At 44.9% G+C, this 25,160-nt stretch overlaps 1 protein-coding gene across 4 annotated transcripts in view; it reads right to left on the reverse strand.

The window, feature by feature from the left end:
- Window positions 1-25,160, reverse strand: part of LYN (LYN proto-oncogene, Src family tyrosine kinase) — a 109,250-nt gene that overhangs the window by 66,654 nt on the left and 17,436 nt on the right. Inside the window, exon 1 of one of the 4 annotated variants that reach the window (XM_005889158.3) lies at window positions 7,475-7,758. The exons of 2 other annotated variants lie outside the window; for them this stretch is intronic. The gene's annotated coding sequence lies outside the window, so the exon portion shown is untranslated. Of the gene's footprint in view, window positions 1-7,474; window positions 7,759-25,160 lie in introns of those variants that run through there. One more of the 4 variants, XM_070382388.1, reaches the window with a different exon arrangement.

Consider the following 25,160-nt stretch of genomic DNA (forward strand, 5'->3'; position numbering starts at 1 on the left):
TGTCCAATAGGTGTCTGCCACTCTGCTTACACACACAGATACAGACTCACAAACACACACACACAGACCTGGTGTTTGTTGGACTAGACCCAGAAACTTTCTACGAGAAAATCACCACCCTGGCTTCATACTTAAATACAATACAAACTAGTCTCATGAGATAAAACTAGAACAGTTGTTGTTCAGTCACGTCTGACTCTTTGGAACCCCGTGGACTGCAGCAGGCCAGCCTTCCCTGTCCTTCACCATCTCCCAGAGTTCGCTCAAACTCATGTCCATCAAGTTGGTGATGCCATCCAACCATCTCGTCCTCTGTCAAGAACGATCTATTCTACCCACTCCCTCTTATGAAGAAACTAAGGTTCAAAGAAGTCAAGACAAGAGTAGCTACTAATAGATTCTATTTCCACTGAAGGTAACAACAACAGCAAAAAACCCAAACACCTATACTGTAAAAGTATAGTCAACACTACAACAAACAGCCTAAAACCTGTAGTACTGTATGCATAAAACTGTATAGATTATAGTGGAAATACCATTTTGAATAGCATAAAAAAGTAAAAAAATAAAAGTATAGTAAACAGAATAGACAGCCCAGAAATAGTCAATTTGTCTTTTACAAAGGAGCAAAGGCAATTCCATGGAGAAATGACAGTTTTTTCAATAAGTAGTGCTGGAAAAACTGGACACCCAAATGCAAAAGGAAAAATTATTCTAGATCCATATTTTATACAAAAATTAACTCAAAATGCATAACAGAACTAAGTGTAAAATGTAAAACTATAAACCCCTTGGAAGATGACATAGGAGAAAATCCAGGTGACCTTGAGTTTGGTAATGACTTTCTAAATAAAAAACCAAAAGCATGAGCCATAGAAGAAAAAAACTGATAAAGTTGGACTTTATTAAAATTAAAAACTTCTGCTCTGCAAAAGAAAATTAAAAGACAAGCACGAGCTGGGAGATCTTTTCAAAACACAAAGTAAGGACCGGTGTCTAAAAAAATACACAAGAATTCTTTAAAATCAATAATACAAAAACAAACAACCCAATCGAAAAATGAGTATGAGATCTGAACAGACACCTCACCAAAGAAGGGAGAAAAATGGCCACTAAGACTGTGAAAGATGGTTCACATCATATGTCAATGGGGAGATGTGGATTAAAACAGTAAGATACCACCACGCACCTACGAGAGTGACAAACATCCCAAACACTGACACCACCCAAGTCTGGACAAAAGGCAGAAGGAGAGGAACTTTCATTCAATACCGGAGAATAAAAAATGGTGTAGCCGCTTCAGAAAACAGCTGGGCGATTTCTTACAAAACTAAATATACTCTTAGTACCTGATTCAGTAATTCTACTACTTTGCTATTTACCCAAATGAACTAAAAACTTAAGTTCACACCAAAAACATGCATATGGATGTTTATAACAGCTTTATTTGAAACTGCCAAAACTTGGGCACTGCTAATATATCCTTCAGTGGGTGACTGGAGGAACACACTGTGGTCCAACCAGACAACAAAATATTATTTATCAACAAAAGGAAATGAGCTATCAAGTCATAAAAAGGCATGGAGGATACTTAGATGCATATTGCTAAATGAAAAAAAGCCAGTATGAAAAACTACATAATGTATAATTCCAATGACATTCTGGAAGAGGCAAAACTGTGGAAGAGGAAACAGTTAAAAGGTCAGTGGTCGCCAGTGGTTCAGAGAGAGGAAGGAATGAATGGGTGGAACACAGGGGATTTTGTGGGTACTGAGCTATTCTGTATGACACCATAATAGTAGACACATGTCATTATACATTTGTCAGACCCACAAAAAGTACAGCCCCAAGAGTGAGCCCAATGAAAACAGTGGATCTGCATGCATCACAATGTATTAATATTAATACTGGTACATGCATTGTAATAAATGCACCACACTATGCAAGATGTTAATAATTAGGGGAAACCGAGAAGGTGGTGAGCACTACATGGAAAACCCTCTGTACTTTCCACTCAATGTTTCTGGAAACCTGAAGCTACTCCGAAAAATAAAGCATTAATTTTTTAAAAATTAAGTAGATTAAAATTTGTGACAGAATGGGCATGGAGCCACATACTTCTGAGTTGATATTTCAGAAAAATGTATCCTCAATTTTGAAACGACTGTATTACCTTAAAATATTTCTGCTGAGAAAAGCTGTCCACAGCTACTAGCGTGTCCCTTCCTAGCAGCCAATAGTCTTTGCAAAGATCGCAATGATCAAGGGCAGGCTGCTCTGCCTTAATCATCATTATGTAAAATACAATAGAATTTTGTTAAATCCTCTTAACTGAATCCTCAAACTTCTACAATGTTAGCTTGGAAAAATAACTGATAAGAGGTAGAAGTTTACTAATGTTTATTAAAGTCATATTCCTAATGAAACACCTGTAGCCATCTATAATCAATGAAAGATACAACTAAATTAGACATAAAAACAAAAAGACAGAGACTATCAGATGAGGCAGCCCTGAGTACACACACATATTTGCATAATCAACAGGATTTTATCAGAAATTAGCAATCCTGAAGAACCACTGCTGTCAACCAACAGTTCAGTAAGTTGATTAAGTAAAAATAGAACGGTTCAGTTCAGTTCAGTTGCTCAATCATGTCCTACTCTTTGCGACCCCATGAACTGCAGCACACCAGGCCACCCTGTCCATCACCAACTCCCGGAGTCCACCCAAACCCATGTCCATTGAGTCGGTAATGCCATCCAACCATCTTACCCTCTGTCGTCCCCTTCTCCTCCTGCCCTCAATCTTTCCCAGCATCAGGGTCTCTTCCAATGAGTCAGCCCTTCGCATCAGCTGGCCAAAGTATTGGAGTTTCAGCTTCAACAACAGTCCTTCCAATGAACATCCAGGACTGATCTCCTTTAGGATGGACTGGTTAGATCTTCTTGCAGTCCAAGGGCTCTCAAGAGTCTTCTCCAACACCACAGTTCAAAAGGATCAATTCTTCGGCACTCAGCTTTCTTTATAGTGCAACTCTCACATCCATGCATGACCACTGGAAAAACCATAGCCTTGACTACACAGACCTTTGTTGACAAAGTAATGTCTCTGCTTTTTAATACGCTGTCTAGGTTGGTAGCAGATACCTAAATTATATGGTAGCATTCAAGAGACTCCACCATGGTGTAAAGCTATTGGAATTGAGGAAAAGAAAGTGGTTGGATCTGGTGAGTAAAACTGGATGATGGGTGCTAGGAAGGAGGAGTGAGCGTCTGATGTTTCAAAGTGTTTCAGTTGTTTTGGTTTTTAAATTATGTGCAAGTATCTCCTTGAATGATGTGAGTTGGACCATAAAGAAGCCTAAGTGCCAAAGAATTAATGCTTTTAAACTGAAGTGCTGGAGAAGACCCTTGAGAGTCCCTTGGACCAAGGAGATCCAACCAGTCCATCCTAAAGGAAATCAGTCCTGAAGAGTCATTGGAAGGGCTGATGCTAAAGCTGAAACTCCAATACTTTGGCCACCTGATTCAAAGAACAGACTCATTTGAGAAGACTCTGACACTGGGGAAGATTGAAGGCAGGAGGAGAAGGGGATGACCGAGGATGAGATGGTTGGATGGCATCGCTGACTCAATGGACATGAGTCTAAGCAAACTCTGGGAGATGGTGAAGGACAGGGAAGGCTGGTGTGCTGCAGTCCATGGGGTGTCCCATGCAAAGAGTGGGACACAACTGAGCAACTGAACAACAACAACATCTCCTTGAAAGTGACAAGCATCCATTTTTAAGAATGGCTAAAAGAACTCTGTGACTGAATAAAACAATGTTTATAATGTAACATTCTAACAAGGCAAGATTAAAACTGAATCCACATTATGATGACATACATAGGAACAAGTCCGGAAAGGACTATTCAAATCAAATGAAATCAGAACAGGATGGGGAGCGAATCAGTACAGCATTATTATATGTGATGGGTTTTAAAATTACAAGGGAAAACACTTGGTTATTATTAATACAATAAACTTTAGAAAAATTTTTGTTTAAATCAAAATTAAAATAAAAAATTTTCACACTTCTATGGTCATTTTTTTATTTTTCTCCCTCTCCACTGCCAAAATGTCTATAACAAGGGACACTGCTTTACTTTCATAGAAGTATGATCTTTTTATTTAAAATGGATAACCAACCAGGACCGGTACAGTACAGGAACTCTGCTCAATATCATGCGGCAACCTGGATGGGGAGGTGAGCTGGGGAGACTGGATACACATATATGGCTGAGTCCCTTTGCTGCCCACCTGAAACCGTCAGGACATTGTTAACTGGCTAAGTGTTAGTCACTCAGTAGTGACTCTTTGTGACCCCATGGAAGCCTGCCAGGTTTCTCTGCCCATGGGATTCTCTAGGCAAGAATACCGGAGTGGGTTGCCACGCCTTCCTCCAGGGGATCTTCCTGACCCAGGGATCAAACCTGCATCTCTTATGTCTCCTGCATTGGAAGGCAGGTTCTTTACCGCTAGCACCATTATTACTTTTTAAAATGGTACTGAATTGTGATAACGAATGCATATGAAGTGGTTTGCATCTGACTCCCTAGGGAATGGGACTCTGGTGCTTCTGCTCTAGGATCGCTGTGAAAAACTTACTGAGACCCTCAGGGGGTCTCAGAGGTTCTCAAGGGGCTGTGAACCAAGGGGGTTGGGGACCTGTGAATCTGTAAGTTTACACAGAGAGCAGCAGCAGGAGGGGGAAGATGCAGCAGGTGGGTGCTGTCAGCTGAAGCAGCCAGGCTGAAAGAGCGTGGAGGGTGGGGCCCCGGCAGGTGCACGTGGGGGGAGGGGGGCTGGTGCGTTGGCGCTGGAAACCCACCCCGTCACCTTCCAGGCTGCCCACTGTGCTCTAAGCAGAAACCACTGATTCTCAGGGAGTACTGATGCTGGGCCGGGTGCCCCCTGGTCACTTACAGAAAATTCTAAATAAGTTAAACAGCATGATGGCTATTCTGTTGAATTTCCATTATTCGTAGGGCAAATTTCTCATTTTCCCCCACCATCCTCGTCACCCAGGATCAAAACCTCTGTCATCTTGCAGTCCCATTTTATTCTCCACTGGGCCCTCGTCACTTTCTGTGTAACCTCGCTGGAGGCTTAGGGAAAGGCACGGACAAGGCCAATAGCGTCATTCTGACGGTTTTCCCCTACGTTAGTCTTCTTTCGCTACTAAACCCTGTGCGCATGCTCAGTTGCTCAGTTGTGGCTCACTCTTTGCGAACCCACTCGGCGGCTGCCAGACGCCTCTGTCCATGGGATTCTCCAGGCAAGAATACTGGAGTGGGTTGCCATTTCCTTCTCCGGGGAATCTTCGCGAGCCAGAGATTGAACCTGCGTCTCCTCTGAGTCTTATTGCAAGCGGATTCTTTATCCACTGAGTCACTAGCCCCTACTAGTTAGTAGGTTAGCCCCTACTAACCCTTACATGATATTAATGACTAAAAGGTCCACTTTAGATGTGACTATTCTGGGTAGTGTGGTTGCCTCCTGGCCAGTATCTGTGGCATCAGGCTTTTCCCGACTCTGGGCTCAAATCTGTGAATTAATCATCTCATCTTTTCATTTACATTCAGGATCCATCAGACCCACCTTCTACTCTTCACCTGATTAAATGAATGAATTCTACCTTTATTCAGAGGCAAACTTCAAAACTGAGATGTGCTCTCATTCACCCACTCCCTGCCCACCACTCTGTATTCACATTTCTCCATGGCATGATCACACGAATTTAGCTTACAGGATTTATTTTAGCATTTGCTTTGTCCCTCCTCGATGAACGGCAAGCCCCGTGAGAGCAGGGATTTTTGTCAGGTCTGTACCCCGTTGGACTGCCCGTCTGGAGAACAGAGCTTGGCACTTGGAAATGCTCATACATATTCATCATGGCACGGAGGACACAGTAGAATAAACACTCAGGAAGTGTTAAGACACCATTATTACTACTATACCATCATCTCAAATTCTGCTACCAACATCTCTAGTACTATCAACAGGAGAAAACTGCCAGTGTTCAGCTTGGCCCACACAGCTCCTCACAGCCTGGCTCCAGTCTCTTGCCGCTCAGTGTGACAAGGACAGAAACTTGCATTTATTGACATGGTAACACCATTCTGCCTCCGCATGTAGGCCAATCCCACTGATTCTCCAAAGCCTAATTCAGACCGAGTCTTGCCTACATCCTTCTCTCCCTGACCACTTCTACCCATCATCGATTTCGGATGTAGCCACAAGCCCCAGGACACCACCAACGGTCCTGTTTTATGTGGGTCTGTAACTCCTGCATCAGCTGCTGTTAATGTGTATGCGTCTCTCTCCTCCATGGAGACTGTAAACTCCTTGACATACTATCTGATCAGCCTCCTTGTACACCACCCTGCTTCCACCGTTGAGACATACACAGTCCCCTGACCTCGTCACCATGACACAGCAAAACACCTCCGTTGAATTGAAGTTGAACTTAGAAATCCCATGGACTATGCTGGGAAAGATTCAAGGTGGGAGGAGAAGGGGACGACAGAGGATGAGATGGTTGGATGGCATCACCGACTCATAGACATGAGTTTGAGTCGAGGCCTGGTGTGCTGCAGTCCATTGGGTCGCAAAGAGTTGGACACAACTGATCAACTGAACTGAACTGATACAGTAGTTTGCAGTCAGAAGCAATTCTGTAGGTAGATCCCATTCTTTTTATTAGCTACAATCTATCTGGTTTATAATAGATGATCAACAAATGTTAGTTCCCCAAATCATTTTTGTTTCAGACAAATCTAGACCATGGCAGCCACCTAGTCAGTCTGTGACCATTCAAACAATCTGGGCTGAAATCTCAACTCAGTCATTTCTCCCAAATGAAGGTGCCAAGAGCTTTAGGATGAGGAAATTTGGGTCCAACCTGACTCCTGTATTTCCTGAGAGCCAAACAAACGCCAGCCAGTTACTTAATTGAACTTCATCCTACTCATCTGTACCAAGCAGATAACACTACTCCTTCAAGGGTTATTGTGAGGATTAAACACAAGAGCATATGTTAATCCCTCTACTTCAAAACAGTGAACAATGCATGACTTCCCATTTTCTCTCCCCATCCCCCTAAACAGGGAGAGCCAGATTATAGAGAAGAAAGGCTCATGGGACCTTTGGCACAAACAAAACTGCTAAATAAAAATCACTAGGGAGTCTTTACAAGTGTGGGTTTCACCAACTAAAGTGTTACATTTTGCACAGCACCACAGACAGGCCTCTAAGGCACCCCACACTCAGCCCCATCCCAGACTTTAGTTCCCTTCCCTGAGATGGAAGCGGGCCAGATTACAGAGCCCTCCCCACTCACACGGGGTTCCCCTCACTGAACTGCTCAAGCCTCTCACTGTCTTACAGCCCCTACTCACCCATCTGGCAGACAAACGAGCTCTGTACTTACAGGTCTTTCTGTTTCAACTGGCTTTGGGTCTCTCCTCTGATTTGTCACCAAAAGAGTAAAAACCTGAAGAATTCTATTTTTGGCCTCCGGGTTGGCTGAAGGACCCAGAGAACTAAGGGGCAAACAGCGGGGACACAATTCAGTCCCCGGGTCCTTCACTCCCCAGGTTTACGTCGAACGAAAAGGCAGCTTCGGTGCTTCAGACCCCAAGGCCCAAGCCTGCAGCCTCAGCTACCATGTCCAGAGTTCCTTTTCAACGCGGCCGTTCTCTGCCCATCACCCCTCCACCTCCGGGAAGCCCTCCAGCCAGCCTCACGCTGAGCTGGAGACTCAGACGGGCACAGCAGGCCTTTCAAGCAGCCCCAGGAGGAGGAAGTTTCTTGTTCCCACGGGCCTGGGTTTTTCTCTTTTGGGTCTGTTTTCTCTTTCTGAAACCAGGAAGCTCAATTTGCCTAATGGTTAAACCCAAAAGGATTACAGATTTTTTTTCTGTAAGAACCCGCAGTCCCATGGTCCATCCCTCCTGGTAAAAAGCAATCCGTTTCCAAACCATCCTGACACAGAGGGGCTTTCTGTTCTCCCAGGGGAAGACTCTTTCATGCCACTATTTGGATGAAAAGTACAACATTTACAGATCATTCATATTTCTGTTTGCCCCTCTCACCAAAACGCTAAAAGTGCAACCACTGAATTACATCTCAATTCCCTAAAGAGACAAAACCTATTCTTTCTTTTCTCCCCGCCTCTGTTTCTTTCCCTGCTTTTAACCAAACTGCTTTTAGGTTCAGACTCTCACACTTAGATCCCTCACATTTCCGTTCATTAGCCCTGACCGCCCAGCAACTTCTGCTTTTCTTGCTGAAATTGAGGTTCTCCTTCTCGCCTATGGTTTTTGCTAAAAATGTGCCCTCCCTTAGTAACACAGCCAAACCTTCAACAATCCTTCCTTGTGCCATCAGCTCCCCTGGTTTTAACCTCTAGGCAAGGGAGTAGGGGGCTTCACCCCCAGCCCCCATGTGGCCCCAAGAGGGAACCACGGAGAAGAGGGTGTCACTCAGGATCAGAGAAGTGTAGACGCAGGCGGAATGTATGACTGTTGAGCTACGGGTCGACCTTGGGCAAGTCATTTACTTCCCCCATCCTCCGTGGACTTACTGGGAAACTGGGGCCACCGCCCCCTTCCCCCAGGGCACCTGCTTTGGGAGGGCTCTTGTCAACATCACTTATGTGTGCTTACTCACAACGGCCTGATTCTTCCCAAAGAATCCTTTCTACATGAGTCACTCAATTCTTTTGTTTAAAAGAAACTTTTTTTTTTTTTACAATTTTTATTTTTTTTAAATTTTATTTTATTTTTAAACTTTACAATATTGTATTGGTTTTGCCAAATATCGAAATGAATCCGCCACAGGTATACATGTGTTCCCCATCCTGAACCCTCGGAGTATAGCTGATTAACAATACTGTCGTAGACTCGAGTGGACAGTGAAGGGACTCAGCCATACATATAATGTATCCACTCTCCCCCAAACTCCCCTCCCATCCACTCTGCCACATAACACTGAGCAGAGTTCCTTGTGCTGTATGGTAGGTCCTTGTTGGTTATCCATTTTAAATATTCTCAGCTGTACATGTCCATCCCAAACTACCCCTCTCCCTCACAGTGTCACTCAATTCTTTTCAACATATTTTCAGCCATGCTGGTAACAGCAGTACATCCTGTGTTTGCTCTACCAATGTGTTTATTAGGCCACAATTCTTTTATTATTTTTGGAGTTTAGTTGCTTTACAATGTTAGTTTCTGTTGTACAGCAAAGTGACTCAGCCATACGTATGCACATATCCTCACTCTGTCAGCACAGAGCACTCAGTGGGGTTCCCTGTGCTGAACAGCAGGTTCTTGTTATTTATTTTACACACAGTAGTGTTATGTGTAAGGGCCACTTAGGCCTTGATTCTTAACCTGAGCTAAGCATTGAAGATCATGGGGCTTTTAGGGAAAACACATGCTCTGGTTCTACGCCAGACCAGGCTCTCTGAGGGTCAGGCCTGGGTGTCAGTATTTTTCAATCTCCACAGGTGAACAAGTAACTCTAAAACTTTTTAATCATTCCTTTTTTAAAAAGATTTTCTAGATGCATACCATTTTTGAAGTCTTTATTGAATTTGTTACAATATTGCTTCTGTTTCATGTTTTGGTTTTCTGGCCCCAAGGCATGCGGGATCTTACTTATCCCACCTGGGGTAGAACCCGAACCCCTTGGATTGGATGGCAGAATCTTAACTACTGGACCGCCAGGGGAGTCTCCAACTCTAAGACTTTTAGGTGGTGGTGAGTGTGATGCAGAAAGAGCAGGGTAACAGGAGGTGAGGGATGGGACGGTTGGTGAGCAACGTCTGGGTGAGAACATGTTCATGGCGAGGACCCCATGGAAGGGAACAGAACCACTGAGTCAGAGGGCTGGGCTCCCCAGCATCCAAAGTGGGAGGTCTCGAGATGCCTTGTCCCTAGCACCGCAGACTCGCTTACTCAGCCCTTCCTTCGCCTCAGGGCAGTTTTGTGTAAGACCTCAGCTTCCTTCCAAAATTTCCTCCTTTCTGCTTACGCTGTGGCCAGAGCAGGTTTCCATGGGAACCCAAAGACCCACTAATGCCACAGGTTATCTAGTTTAGACTCATCTTATTTGTGGAGCCGGAGCTGACAAATTCCAATCGGAATCTGGGGGGAACTGAGTACAGCGACTACCACTGAGGATCCCGGATGCACTATTCCTTTACCTGGTTTAGACAGCCACTGTCTCCTCATTCACAGTACTCGTGGGTCAAACAAAATGTCCATCTTTTCCAGCTCAAATTCTATGCACCTGGGGTCACTGTGACTTGTTGAATCTACCGTAAGAGACGCAGGAGCTGCAGACGCCTTCCAGACATGGGCCTCCCCTTCTTTCTTCAGTTCATGTCAACAGCTCCCCCTCCTCCACTTTCTCAACAAGTTTGACACAATATCATTAGCGTATCCAGTGTATAAAAATGTTTAAAGAGCAATTGCAAAAGAATGACTCTTGCTGATCTCAGCATGGTCAGTCACTTCAGTCATGGCTGCCCCTTTGCAACCCCACGGACTGTAGCCTACCAGGCTCCTCTCTCTATGGAATTATCCCGTCAAGAATACTGGAGTGGGCTGTCATTTCCTCCTCCAGGGGATCTTTCCCACCCAGGGATCACACCTGTTTTCCTGCATTGACAGGCGGGTTCTTTACCACTGAGTCATCTGGGAAGCCCGTCATCATTCCAAATGAACAGAAACCTGGTCTTTTATTTTTCTGTCTGTACACACACACACACACACACACACACACACACACACGGGCTTCCCTTGGGGGCTCAGACAGTAAAGAATCCGTCTGCAATGCAGGAAACCTAAGCTGGATCCCTGGGTTGGAAAGATCCCCTGGAGGAGGGCATAGCAACCCACTCCAGTATTCTTGCCTGGAGAATCCCCATGGACAGAGGATCCTGGGGGGCTGTAGTCCATCGGGTCGCAAAGAGTCAGACACAACTGAGTGACTGACAAGCACAGCACGCGCACACACATACACACACACACAGTGTTACCATCCCCACATCTCTAGGTCAGTGTGTGCTTGTCCCTCAGGGGTGGGGCATCGTGACATGCAGGACATGATGAGGGGTTTACACTTTCCTTCACATCTGGTGCTCAGGGATCAGCATCAAAGGCAGGACACCCACCTAGAACCCGTGTTCCAGTGGAACCATCTCCACTGCTCTGAGATCTGTACCCTGCACACACACCCTCCCAGAGTGGCATCAGGTCTGGAAATAAGGCATAAACCTTTCAAAATCACCCCTAGTAATCTGACAAAGTCCAGGGGAGGGGGTTGGTGTTTCTAACCAGCCCATGTCCAGAACTGCAGAGCAAAATCATAGAAGATGGGGCAAAGGACAGTAAGGGCTGCAGTGGAAAGCAGGCAGCAGCCAGTTCTAGAATTCAGAGATCTTGGACCACTGCAATGCAGTGCAATGGAAACTGAAATGAGAAGACAACTTTCAAAAAGAAGAGCAGATAACAGATGAGGAGGCTTCAAGGCGAAGCACAGCCTCAGTCATCAACCCCGCGTTAATGTGTGTTATTATAAAATGGATCTTTTACATTTAATTAACAAACCCATCTGGCTTCCCAGGTGGCACAGTGGTAAAGAATCCATCTGCCAGTGCAGGAGACACAGGTTCAATCCCTGGGTTGGGAAAATCCTCTGGAGAAGGGAATGGAAACCCACTCCAGTATTCTTGCCTGGGAAATCCCAAGGACAGAGGAGCCTTGCAGGCGGGCTATCGTCCATGGAGTTGCAAAGAGTAGGACACAACTTATCGACTGAGCGCACACACACACCCATCTGAACTCCCCGTCTACATGGATGTCATTCACTTCTCCTAATTCTAAGCAGGGGAAACCTCAGGCAACAGAGGGTTGAAGCCCCTTCCTAGTCTGGCAGCCCAGGATTCCCCCGACACCAGCCCACTGTCATTGTTCACCTTCTCCACATTTGTTTCAAACTGGGTTCCCACGTTACAAACACAATGAACAAGGTTGGGGAGTGAAAAAAACAGCATTTTCCTTGGTCTTTCTCCCTTCACCAAGTAGGTGAATCTACCGGCTTTTGTTCTGAGATGGTGTTTTCTCACGTCTAGAAAGGAGAGTGAGACGGGTGGAGAGGAGGGACGAGGAACACAGCTCACAGGGCGACGCAGATGTGTCGGTTCCCTGCAGAATCTGGAAGACACCCCAGGGCTTGGGCTGGTGCCTGGACGCCCAGCTGGTCCAAGCAGCGCCCAAGTCAAGGCTGCTGGTTGTGCCAACCCACCTGCAGGGCCCCTACCACCCTGAGACCCAAGGGACCAAAGCCTCTCACACATGGAGACGGGAACATTTTGGCTTTTTCTTCTCTACTCTGACTTGAAGGGAATATTTGCTCTCTGAGGTATGGGGTCATCCCAGCAGGTTTCATGTTAATACTTCAGATGCTTCTAGGGAGCAGAGGGCTGGCCTCCTGGGGCCTCACTGTGCTCTCTGTGCCTCACACTCCCACCAGAGCTGAGTTTGAAACTCTGCACCCTGGCTTTCAGCCCTCTTGTTTCCCCTCTCCCCCACCCCAGCCCATCCGCCATGCCGCACAGTGCTCTTCCCGTTCTCTTTCCAAAAACAACTGCAGCCCTCTGCCATTTCCCTGTTCCTCACACAACAGAGCTCGGCAAGACTCTCCCTTCACAGCAGCCTACATTCCTGGTTCCACAAGCCGCTCACCTCACCCCACCCACCCTAAGGACCAGCTCCATGGGAACCCCACACCTGAGGGCCCCATTCTCCTCTAACCGTCACACCTGCTCCTTCCTAGAATAATGTCCCTCCCCCTCTCCACCCCACCAGCCCATAAGCAACCTCCTCCTTCTGGTTTCAAATGAACCATTTCAAATGCCTCGTCCTGTGTGCAAAGCTGTCCGGAGCTACCGGGCAGAACTGACCGTCCCTCCTGGCTCATGTCTTGAACACACAGCACCGTCAGTGCCCAGGATGCTTTCAAGCCCATCGGCAGACCAAACTCTGATGAACTGTGTAACACATGAAACCACTTACGTGCCATTATTTCTCCTTCAATCTCTCAAAAGGCTCTTTCACTCACACCTTCAAGACAGTTGGAATGCAACGACTGTATTTTATTTTTTTAATTATTTATTTATTTATTAACTGTGCTGGGTCTCTGCTGCTGCGTGAGGGCTTTCTCTAGTTGCGGCGAGCAGGGGCGACTCTGTAACGGTGCCTGGGCTTCTCATCGTGATGGCTTTTCTTCTTGAGGAGCACAGGCTCGGCTCAGTGGTTAGTTGCGCTCGGGTTAGGTTCTTCATGTGGGATCTTCCCAGACCAAGGATGGAACTCTTGTCTCCTGCACTGACAGGTGGATTTTTTTACCACTGAGCCACCAGGGAAGTCCTCAATGACTATATTTTAATTATTTCACTCAAGCCAGTGTTTTCCAGATTTGCCAGCCTGCGAAAATGGCTGGCGTATTTGTTAAAAATACAGATTCTTGGACCCTGCCCTAGGCAGACCCCTGAATTCAAATCCACGTGAAGCAAGTGAGCATTCATAACACACATTACAGGTGATTCTCCAGGTTTGACTTAGGGGACATTCTGTCTGCCACTGGAAGCCGAGCAACTTTGGAAATAGAGCAACAGTAATAAGCCTTATTGACTGTTCATATGGAATTTCTGGTAAAATTGTTTTACTAAAAGATTTAAGTAGAAGGGGTGGAGAAAAAGTCAGAGTCATGGCATATGTCCAGTTTTCACTTTTCAAAAACATTCTCGGGATAAGGGGCCATTTTACATCCAAACCCTCTGTAATCAAAATATTTACTCAATCAAGTGGCTTCACCCTACATAAAAATAAAGTCAAGGAGAATGAACTTTACAAGGACCACTTTGAAAGAAATCTTAATATTTGTAGTCCAATTTTTTTTTAAAAGATGTATCTTTTTAATCAGGAAATGCAATATCACAACTGTGCTTGTATACACTTGTTTTTTCTTCATAAAAATAGAAATGAGAGGGCTAAAATTCTTATTTGGGCTAAAATTTCAGAAAATACTTCAGTGTAGCCATGCACTTAGTTGTAGTGTTTGTTTAGTTGCCAAGTCGAGTCTGACTCTTTTGTGACCCCACGGACTGTAGCCCACCAGGCTCCACTGTCCCGGCAAGAATGCTGGAGTAGATTGACATTTCTTCCTCCAAGGGACCCTCCCAACCCAGGAATCAAACCCACGTCTCCTGCACTGACAGGTGGATTCTTTACCATGGAGCCACCTGTGAAGCCCAATTGTAATGTTAGATATTACAGTTGTAATGTCTGGTATAATTGTAATGTTGGATTTTATAAAAGCTGGACTAAGACACTTCTGCACCCAGCTTATTTTGCCTGTCCCTGGTTGTCCACATAACCACTTCATTGCAAAACTGCCCTGTTTGTCCCGTTTCATTATGCCTATTGATGGATCCTTAAAGACACATTGCAAAAGAGGCGCACAGAAATGTTACACAAGGAACTATTAATAGAAATATTCTGTAGCCCAGTCCCTAGGAAGCACATTTCTGTTTTCCCACCATTTCCCTTAGTAGCAGCTTGAAAGCGTGCAAATATTAGTTGCTCAGTCATGTCTGACTCTTTGTGACCCCAAGGACTATAGCCCACCAGGCTCCTCGGTCCATGGGATTCTCCAGGCAAGAATACTGGAGTGGGTTGCCATTCCCTTCTCCAGGGGATCTAAATGTTTATTTAGAAAATAGCTCGTCCCAGTCACCTGTGTCCTGAACTGCTTTTCTCTATTCCTTTGGAGCAGAGAACACAAGATGGGGGCGGGGGAGGAGGAAGGGGAGACAGTTGGAGGGGTGGGCCTGTACGGAGAAGCAGGGGACAATTCATGAAATGTCTATGTCTTCCTGTTTACACTCCCTTAAACAAGGCTTGTCAGCATCACAACACACACACTTCCCGCCCCAGCTTCTCCAGCTCAGTTAAGGGCCTCCTAGGTGCTGAGGTTGGAGACCCGGAAGTCATCTTGTACTCCTCTGTCTCACTCCCCAGATCCAGCTCATCAGCAAGGCCTCCCCATGGACATCCACTGCCCATTCTCAGTCTGACCTCCCGGCTCCAGCCCCACAGCCTCCCACTGCCAGAGAAAATGCAGGACACCCAGCAACATCGGCATTTCACAAAACAGCCAATCATTGTTTAGTATAAGTGCGTCCCAAACATTGCATGAGATATACTAAAAATTCATTCATTGCACGCCTGAAATTCAAGTGTAACCTGGGCATTCTCTATTTGTATTCGTTAAATCTGGCAACCCTCTCTAGGGCTTCCCAGATGGTACTAGTGGTAAAGAACCTGCCTGCCAATGCAAGAGACGAGAGAATTTGGTTCAATCCCTGGGTTCGGAAGATCCCCTGCAGTAGGAAATGGCAACCCACTCTAGTATTCTTGCCTGGGAAATACCACGGACAAAGGAGACTGGTGGGCTACAGTCCATGGGGTCACAAAGAGTCAGACACAACTCAGCAACTAAACTAAACCACTAAGACATATTGCTGATGAATGAATGAATGAGTTTCCTGTCTGTAAAACGAGATTTCCTTACATTGTAAGCAGTCTTCACTGCAGCATGTCCAACTTTCATTAATATGTTAACATCCCCAAACTACCTTTTCTGCCCCAAACTCAGACTTTTCCCTCTCAAACAATGAATGCACATTCCTGCCTGTTGCATGGTGCTACCGCCCGCCCTCCAAGTTCAGAGTCACCAGGAGCTCCGTCCTAGTCCCAACAGGTGATAGATGGGACAGTGTCTTATTTGAGCTTTTCATTGTATTTTAAAGTGGTAATTTAAAAAATGTAGTGGGATGCTAAAAGTCCAAGGTGTTGATATGAATGCTAGGAAAAGACACGATGAAAATTACAAGGTAGGTTGAAAGTAGGAACCCTTCAGTCTTAAGCAAAACACTCTTTTCAGTGTATGCTGGTTGCATTTTCTAGTGAAGAAAATGCATGCAACTGAGACCATGGACGGCAATGCTGAACACATATTGAAAACTGTCTGAACAGGATTATGCAGTTTTGAAATGGTACAAACTGTTCAGCTGTCCAGGAATGGAAGCCCTTATCACACACTCTATTTCTGGCTTTGGGGCTCCGGAGAGGAAGAAGGGCCTGCAGCGGACCTTCTGTGACTCAGCTGAGAAGCAAGGCGGCCAGGTCCTCCTACTGCAGCATGCAAAGACCCCTCCCCTTATTTTATAATCCTTCTGATTCCTGGCAATTGTTGGAGTTTCTGAAGAAGAAAAACATGAGGTCTTAGTTTGGACTTTTCTGAGCTGCTGGAGGAATGGCTTATTTGCAGTGGTCCAGGCCCTTTGGGCTGGGTAGATAGGCAACCTGAAGGCAGGCCAGGAAACCACAGGACAAGGAGGAAGGGAAGTGCTGAAGGCCCCATGTCGGGTGGGAGAGCCTGAGAGTTCACTTCAGCAAGAAGGAACAGAGACATGAACGCACATGCTAACCAGAAGCAGTGGTTCCAGGAAATTGTGCAAAAGGCTCCCCAGTTCAAGACTCTAAATCGCACATGGTTTCTTGAGCCATTTAACAGATGCAGCACTGTTTTCTTTGAGAAAGCCTTGGAAAGGTACCAGGCTGAGTGCTGACACGAGGACCACTAGGCGTTCAGCGCACGTTCATGGGAGCCTTCCTCACACGGATGACTCGGGAGGACGATGAGCAGGACTGTCTCGACCCTTGGGAGCTCTCGGTCAGTGGAGAAGCAGGCAAGTCCGTGCTGATGTGGAGGGCACAGGTGTCCAGCAGAACAGTGTCCACCACTCTTGGTAGCCGCAGCAGGAAGCAGATGGTCCTGTGTGTCCGGACGTATGAGGCTAACACCTCAGTTACAGCTGAACTGACCTCACCACATGACAGCGTTTTTAGTGTGCTTTTCTTACTGAGGCAAAATATAGAATCTCCTGGAGATGAATGGTGATGAGGGTCGCAGGACAGTGTGAATGTTTTTAATGTCACAGGATACTTAACAATGGTTAAGAGGGACTTCCCTGGTGGTTCAGCAGTTAGGACTCCGTGCTTTTACTGCCGAGGGAGTAGGTTCCATCCCTGGTCAGGGAACTAAGACCCTGCAAGCCAAGCTGTTGTGCCCAGAAATTTTTTAACTGAAAAAAATTAAAATGGTTAAGACAGTAAATGTTGTGTTAGGTATACCACAATAAAAAAAAGAAGAAAAATAAATTTTAATTATTCATCTCCCCAAAATCTATAGAGTAAAATGCACAGATCTTAAATGCTCTGTGAGATCAGTTTTTTGATAATGTCTCCACCCACAATCCCAGCTTCCAAAGCAAGACGCAGAAAGGCCATGTTTGTGGACACAACCTCAGTACCCTTGGGTCCATTTCTAAGTCACCTCCTCCCCATGACCACTGTTCATGACCTTCTGAGAAACAAGATCAGACAGTATGCATTTCTTTCTGTCTGACTTATCAGTCCTTCACTTAATATGATGTTTTGGAGATTCAACCAGTCATTGTTGGAGCAGTGTCTTTTTTTTGGTTTGAGTAGTCCTATTTTATGAATACATCATCCAGCTTTATTGAATCACTCTTCTGATAATGAATATTTGTTTTATGTACAGGGTTTTTTGTTTTATGTACATATTATGAAAAGAATTGCTATATACATCACTGTACACATCTTTTTGTGGACATGCGTCTTCATCCCTTTTGCATAAATACCCAGAAGTAGAAAGGCTTGCCTGGGAGGCATTTGTATGTGGAATTTTATAATAAACCACTGAATGGCTTCCTGCAGTGGCTGGACCATTTCCACTCCAGTCTCCCCACACCCTCACCTTCACCAGCATGCTGTGATTGTCAGGGTTTTATTTTTTTAATGGGCCCTAATGGCTCATGGAACCAACATGAATGATGCCGGAAAGGGGTAACAGCTTTCAGGCAGTCTGCTCCTTCCCCCTAGATGAAAGGGCCAGCACCCCAAGCTGGAGTTTGAATGGGGTTCCTTTCTTTTCTTTCCTTTTCTTAACAAACCATTTTCACATACTCTTTAACAACCAATCCTAATAAGAAATTCTAACAGATGGTGAGAGAGCAGCTCAGAGATGCGGTAATTTGCCCAGAGCTCACAGGGTAAATCTCACCACCCTGGCCCTCTGCCTGAACAAGCACCCCATCTCTGAGACTTAGGGCAATCTGGATGTTAAAAAACAAAAACAAAAACTTCTGAACGAGCTACAACGGCATTATACTACTTCCTGGCTCCTATATGGACTTCCTGTCTCACTCATGGGTCGCTTTGACAGAGCCTTGCTCTGTAGAGGTCACGAGCGACCCGCAAACCTTGGAGTCCTGGGGAGAGGGGAGTGGTCCCCTAGTGCAAGGGAGATGCTCGGAAGCGGGAGGAGCTCTGTGTACCCACACACCTCACAACACAACCAGGACTTGCTGTGTTGGAGGCTGAGGCTCTCCCAGCAGGTAGGGTATCCCACCCCACCCTCAAGCTTCTGAAGTATGTGGGGGGAGACTGGAGGCGTAGGCTCTCTAAACCCAGGAGACACACCACCCTCCTAACTGGTGCTCAGTGTGGTGGCCCCTTCTCTAGGGATAGGGAGCCCGCACATCTCAGCTCTCAAGACATTTGACATTCAGGTGGGAACTGACCAGATATTAACAAGACATCTAAATTCACTGATCTGAACTTCAATCCATAACAGCCCCGACATCCTCAACGGCTGGATCTGATGAAGTGGTTCAACCTTGGTACACAAGCAGGGTATCAAGGAGAGTGCTAAAAAGCACCAATGGGGACTTTCCTGGTGGCCCAGTAGTTAAGACTTTACCTTCTAGTGCAGTCTTCACGGGTTCAATCCTTGGTCAGAGAGCTAAGAGCCCATATGCCTCTCAGCCAAAACACCAAAACATAAAACAGAAGCCATATTGTAACAAATTCAATGAACTATCTTAAAAATGGTTCACATCCAAAAAATCTTTAAAAAATAATAAAAAGCACCGATGCCTGGGTCCTCCACTATCCCCCTTTTATTAGCTGGGGTGCAGCTTGGGCCCAGGGAGAATTAAATGCTCTCCCATTGACTCCAGTGAGCAGCCAGGGCTGAGAACCATTAGACAAACCCTATACTTTTGACTTCATCTGCTCTGAAAAAGACTTTACAGTCCAATGGTGTTGGGATCCTTTTATCAGACACTGAACTCCACTTCAGAACTGAAATCATAGTAATAGACATGCCATATGCATTGTTGTGTTGTATTCAGTTGCTCAGTCACGTCTGACTCTTTGCAACCCTAGCAACGATAGGCTTCTCTGTCCATAGGATTCTCCATGCAAGTATACTGGAGTGGGTTGCCATGCCCTCCTCCAGGGATCTTCTCAACCCAGGGATCAAACCCACATCTCCTGCATTACAGGCAGATTCTTTATTGCTGAGCCACTGGGGAAGCCCAGATGGGCTATGTGAAAGTGAAAGTCACTCAGTTGTGTCCAACTCTTTGAGACCCCATGGACTATACAGTCCATGGAAATCTCCAGGGCAGAATACTGGACTGGGTAGCCATACCCTTCTCCAGGGGATCTTCCCAACCCAAGGATAAAACCCAGATCTCCCGCATTACAGGGGGATTCTTTACCAGTTGAACCACAAGGAAAGCCCAAGAATACTGGAGTGGGTAGCCTATCCCTTCTTCAGCAGATCTTCCTGACTCAGGAATCGAATCGGGGTCTCCTGCATTGCAGGCAGATTCTTTACCAACTGAGCTATCAGGGAAGCCCAAAGTGAAACTTGCTCAGTCGTGTCCAACTCTTTGCGACCCCTTGGACTATACAGTCCATGGAATTCTCCAGGCTAGAATACTGGAGTGGGTAGCCTTTCCCTTCTCCAGTGAATCTTCCTAACCCAGGAATTGAACCCAGGTCTCCTGCACTGCAGGTAGATTCTTTACCAACTGAGCTATCAGGGAAGCCAAGGCAGGCCATAGATGGTTTAATTTCAGATGTCCTGCTGGCTAGCTGCTACAAAAACCATCTCATATTGCATTACAGTGTCATACTGTTATGCAAGAGTGGACATTGGAATTTACCCACAACCAACCTAACCCCATACCTGAACTCAAATCAGAAAAAAAAAAAAGCTCAGCAAGAGGAAAAAAAAAAAGCACTGATTAATAAATGGAGCCAACTATTAAAAATTTGCTGGTGCAGCAAAATTGACTTTGCTATCACAATTTGTCTTCTGCGGACTTTATTTTTTATTCTAGAAACCTGTGAACTTTTTATTTTATTCTATGAACTTTATTTTGTTCCACTTGGCCCCAAATGGAAAGTTATTTAGTCCTGGATTTGGTTATACTCTAACCATAAGAAAATGGTAGTATTTTCAAAGTATTAGCTTTGGGACTAATATTTTATGAAAAATATTAATTCACTTATACTTATCTCAGGTTTATCTACTATAAAACTATCACTATCATTTTCCTTTAGTTCAAGAGTCCTTCTACCTTATAGTTTATAATCAATGCTCAGAGAATGAATGTTTATGAAAAGCAGAGCTACTTCAAGTTTCAAACCTCAAGATCTACATAAACAACAAAATAGCTTAAGTTCTATATAAACAAACAATAAACTAATCATCACTTATAAATGATGAAGTCTCAATAAACCCAGTGAATTCAGATTATACTATCAATACAGAAATAGAACTTACAGTAAAGAGCAGCTTCCTAGGAAATGAGTTTTCTCCTGACCTTAAACGTAAAACTTAGAACAGCAGAAAATTACCAACCAATTCATTTCACGAAACATTGGCAGTCAAAAACAACAGAAGCATAGTTGACCCTTGAACAGGGTGGGGCTAAGGGTGCTGTCCCCTTGGAGAGGAAAATCCATGGACGCCTCTACAGTCAGCTCTGGTTTACCACATCCACAGATTCCACCAAGGCAGATCGTAGTACTGTAGTATTTACTAATGAAAGAGATCCAGGTATAAGTGGACATATGCAATTCAAACACATGTTGTTCAAGGGTCAACTGTAATTCAATTCATTATTCTTCTCTTATTGGGGTTTATTGCATGTTTTTTGATTTTACCTCACAGGTCTGGCATACAGGAACCTTAGTCAATTTCATTGGGAAGCTTTCCTAGTGGCTCAGTGGTAAAGAATCCACCTGACGGTGCAGGGGACAAGGGTTTGATCCCTGGGCCGGGAAGATCCCACGTGCTGCAGTGCAGCTAGGCTCGTGTACTGCAACTGAGCCTGCGCTCTAGAGCCTGGGAGCCGCAACAAGGGAAGCCACCAAAATGAGAAGCTCATGCACTGCAACTAGAAAGGAGTTGAAACTAGAGAGAAAAGCCCGTGCCGCAAGTAAAACCCAGCAGAGCCAAAAACAAATAATTTTCACTGTTCCCCATAAGCTCACAATTGTTCTCTTGAAAACTTCAAAGAAATAGTCAAAGAGGGGCTCCATCTAACATCTGGTCTACCGTTTGCATAAACACAGTGAGACATTTTTTAAATGACGACGCATCATCACTCACTCATTCAGCTTTTCTCACCCTAGACTCAATCCCATGTCTATCCAGGAATGAGTCCATTATGACCCTGGGGTAGTTTATTACCCAAGTCACAGTCCTAATGCCCTTTCTGGCTTAGGTTCTTCTCATCTGTTTACATTTGGTTGAACCAGGAAGTGCAATTAGACAAAGAACTAGCACGAACTACTCAGCAAGGAGTTCTCTCCTCTGCATGCAGCCCAGCCTCCAAAAGATCTCAAGCAAGTGATTGGTCTGGACGGAGCAGCGGTTCTACAGCCTAGAGGTTCTTACACGACCAGCAGCGGGTCCAAACTGTCAGTCAATTGTGTTTATTTCAGGGTATGACTCATGTCGCTTCTGGATAGGCGTCAAAAATATGGACACAAGACTCCTCCAGCTCTACCTTCCTGCCCACAGAAAGCAAGGATGACACACAACCTCTGCTAATGCCCAGCCCTTCAGGTACCATGTTTGGAGACTATTGGTCCTGGAAAATCCCCAGAAGTGGTTCCAGCCAGGCCACAAGATAGACCAGAATAGGATCCTGTAGGGGCCCAAGAATGAACACAAGGACTGATGTGGAGATTAAACAGCAATGTTTATGTTAACGTCAAGGTCAAAACACTTCATCAAGACCAGAAAAAATTGAGATTTTACTTCAAGAATCACCTGGCACCCCAGGAATGAAAGGAAATCTAGGGATCCTAATACATTTTCCCTTCTAAAGAAAGTTTAAGTCTCAGCCACTTTCCTTTTAATTTCTTTTTGGAGAGCAATCATTCAGAAATGGAAACAGCCCATCGAGGAACCATAGAGAGACAGCAAGCAAGGGGTACCCAAGTGCTGAATGGAGACACTGTCCAGAGGGTTGACACACTTCCCAGGGAATAAGTCCGTTCAGCTGAGGCTTAACCATAGATGACCTTGAATTCATCCCTGCAAATGCCACAAGAAACAGAGGAAGGTAGTGAGCCAAGGATGGATGTATGACTCACCAGATCCGTATTCTTTGCCTTTTATCCAGCCCTTTGCCATTAGTGATCTATTAACTACAATCTTAATAACTTTTCAAAGTCCAAGGCTTTGTAGCTGCATTTTAAAGAGTTGTGATAATGTAAGATATTGCTTCATTAGGAAGAAAAACACAAGCTAGATGAGTACTTAGCAAAAGAAAAATGTGAGGGAACTATGAAGAAAAGGCTAATCCAATCATGATTCAATCTTTGCTACAAAACAGCTGATTTGCTTTGCTTGGCCAGCAGAGGAAAATCGTTTCTTTCCCAACAAATGGTGACCAGGACACTAGAGAGAAATGGAGTCACCATCTGAAGTTAATGCATATAAAATCAACTGGCTTTATCCTAATCACACTTAAGCTCTTGATTTAATGTTCAGATTTTCAGCTCAATTTCAATATTTCAATTTTATTTGTCTTTGCAAGTTGTGATCATAGTAAGAATGACACCAAACTGTCAGAACTGAGGGCTCTCTCTCGCTTTGGCTGGTTGTGAGTGTCTGGGTTTTTTTCTCCCTCAAGTCAGAGAGGTTGCACCTTGGAATCGTACAGCCGTAGAGTTGGCCTTAAAAGTCAGATTTCCAGGATTCAAGTTTGAGCTCTACCCCACAGAGATGTGACCCTGGGCAAGTTAATTAACCTTCAATTGTCCACAAAAAAAAGGGGATGATAACTGTACCGATTTCATAAGGTTGTTGTGAGGATTAAGTGAATAAAAACTTAGCAATGTTTAGAATAATGGATGACATACAGTCTGTGCCCAGTAAATGTCCCTGAGCTGTATTTATTATTGATCTCTCAGGAGGAGTTGCATTCCTGTGTTTGCATTCAAGTTAATGTATAAAGTCAACTTGATAAACTATCCAGGATATTACCTTCCACACATTATAACCTGTTTTTTTTTTTTATAACCTGATTTTTTAAAAAAAATAACCTTTCAAAGTTAAATAAAACACATCAGCCTGGGAGTCGAGCAGTCTCATATTCCATTTACTTAGTAACCAAAGAAGAAAGTGGACTTCCCAGGTGGCTCAGTTGGTAAGGAACACACCTACCAATGTAGGAAACACAGAAGACTGAGTTGGATCCCTGGGTCGGGCAGAGCCCCTGGAGGAGGGCATGGCAATCCACTCCAGTACTCTTGCCTGGAGAATCCCATGGACAGAGGAACCTGGCGGGCTATAGTCCATGTGTCACAGAGAGTTGGACATGACTGAGTGACTGAGCATGCACACATGTCAAGGAGAAGGTATTTATTATCTCTAAGCCTTGGTTTCCTTAACAATACCAAGAATATCAATAACAAGTCTTGTAAGGAATGGTCATCTAACAGAGGACACACACTCAATACATGATTGTTCTTTTTATTATATTTTCTGTAAAAGGTAATTATGGCCTGATACAAAAGTCAGGCAAGTAATAACAGTGCTGGCATCATTGTAAGATTTTTCTGGGAAATCCCTGGTGGCCAGTGGTTAGGACTTGGCACTTTCACTGCCCCAGCCCAGGTTCCAGCCCTGGTCAGGAAACCAAGATCCTGCAAAAGTGTGTGTTAGTTGCTCAGTCGTGCCCACCTCTTTGCGACCCCATGGACTGTTACCCAACAGGCTACTCTGTCCATGGGATTCTCCAGGCAAGAATACTGAAATGGGTTGCCATTCCCTTCTCCAGGAGATCTCTCCCACCCAGGGACTGAACCCACGTCACCTGCACTGCAGGCTGATTCTTTACCATCTAAGCCACCAGGGAAGCCCAAAAGCCTGTGGCCAAAAAGAAAGAAAGAAAAAAGAAGATTCTTCCAATTAAGAAGGAAACTGGCTTTCATTTTGCCAATTTAACTACTGTGCTCGAACTAATCACTCCCAGCTCCTTTTCTCCTTGGGCCTTGGATATCAGTCTCCTCCACCGAAAGAAAGTTCAGAGTGGCTCACCTTGACCTAGACTTTAGTAACAGTCTGAATTTTGGGACCTGCGAGCTAGACAGGCCCTTTAGGTCCCTACAAAGCCCAGGCAGCATGGAAAACGTAAGTCATCTGGTGCGGTCCCTCCTTTGTCCATCGCTCATCCAAACATTTTCTCCCTTTCAGCCACATATGGTGTTTCTGAGCTTGAACAAACATTTCCAAATGCACTTCGGGCTCAAGTCCAAGTGCGCACCTAAGTTCAGATGACCACAACCCTCTCAAAATCTCTGCAGTCACTTCCATATTGTTGCACAGAATCAGCTCCCTAAAGACTATCATGGCTAAAAAAAATGATCACTTGAATGAAAAGAAAAGCAAATATGAAATATTTGTTAGGTCTCTATTATGTTTCAAGTACATCCATGCAAATAAACACAGCTGAACTTCAAAAGACCTTCTGTTATGAACTGTCACCTAACAGAGGGCCACAGGGAGACATGGAGAAGTCAGATGACTTGCTCGAGATGACACCTCTGACAGGGAGGGCTCACACCTGCGAAGGTGGAGCCAGG

The sequence above is a fragment of the Bos mutus genome, chromosome 14 (genome assembly GCF_027580195.1).
Source record: "Bos mutus isolate GX-2022 chromosome 14, NWIPB_WYAK_1.1, whole genome shotgun sequence".
NCBI lineage: Eukaryota > Metazoa > Chordata > Mammalia > Artiodactyla > Bovidae > Bos > Bos mutus.